The sequence below is a fragment of the Poromitra crassiceps genome, assembly GCF_964638095.1.
Source record: "Poromitra crassiceps genome assembly, chromosome: 22".
Lineage (NCBI taxonomy): Eukaryota > Metazoa > Chordata > Actinopteri > Beryciformes > Melamphaidae > Poromitra > Poromitra crassiceps.
Window position 1 is genome coordinate 5,038,772 of NC_139647.1, and position 1,153 is coordinate 5,039,924.

At 59.0% G+C, this 1,153-nt stretch overlaps 1 protein-coding gene across 1 annotated transcript in view; it reads right to left on the bottom strand.

The window, feature by feature from the left end:
• lzts2a (leucine zipper, putative tumor suppressor 2a) overlaps positions 1 to 1,153 on the bottom strand; it is a gene marked incomplete at its 3' end in the record, with an annotated part of 27,222 nt that overhangs the window by 25,374 nt on the left and 695 nt on the right. The gene's annotated exons all lie outside the window — the stretch shown is intronic.

The window sequence follows — 1,153 nt, forward strand, 5'->3', positions numbered from 1 at the left end:
GAAATTTCAAATCAATAGCCCACAGTCTGTAATGAGCAGATTAGCCAGGGCAGAGATTAGCAAACCCTGGGCTCCACAACCAAAACTCATCATCTCTTGCCTCTCCAAGTACCTCTGACGCCCCCCCCTCACTACCAGGCCTGTGTCTCTCTGATGTCCCCCCTCACTACCAGACCTGTGTCTCTCTGATGTCCCCCCTCACTACCAGACCTGTGTCTCTCTGACGCCCCCCCTCACTACCAGGCCTGTGTCTCTCTGATGTCCCCCTCACTACCAGACCTGTGTCTCTCTGACGTCCCCCCTCACTACCAGGCCTGTGCCTCTCTGATGTCCCCCCCTCACTACCAGACCTGTGTCTCTCTGACGTCCCCCCTCACTACCAGGCCTGTGCCTCTCTGATGTCCCCCCCTCACTACCAGACCTGTGTCTCTCTGACGTCCCCCCTCACTACCAGGCCTGTGCCTCTCTGATGTCCCCCCCTCACTACCAGGCCTGTGTCTCTCTGACGTCCCCCCTCACCACCAGGCCTGTGTCTCTCTGATGTCCCCCCTCACCACCAGACCTGTGTCTCTCTGATGTCCCCCCTCACTACCAGGCCTGTGTCTCTCTGATGTCCCCCCTCACTACCAGGCCTGTGTCTCTCTGATGTCCCCCCCTCACTACCAGGCCTGTGTCTCTCTGATGTCCCCCCTCACTACCAGACCTGTGTCTCTCTGATGTCCCCCCTCACTACCAGGCCTGTGTCTCTCTGATGTCCCCCCTCACTACCAGACCTGTGTCTCTCTGATGTCCCCCCTCACTACCAGACCTGTGTCTCTCTGACGTCCCCCCTCACTACCAGACCTGTGTCTCTCTGATGTCCCCCCCCCTCACTACCAGACCTGTGTCTCTCTGACGTCCCCCCCTCACTACCAGACCTGTGTCTCTCTGATGTCCCCCCCTCACTACCAGACCTGTGTCTCTCTGATGTCCCCCCTCACTACCAGACCTGTGTCTCTCTGACGTCCCCCCCTCACTACCAGACTGTGTCTCTCTGATGTCCCCCCCCTCACTACCAGACCTGTGTCTCTCTGACGTCCCCCTCACTACCAGACCTCTGTCTCTCTGATGTCCCCCTCACTACCAGACCTCTGTCTCTCTGACGTCCCCCCTC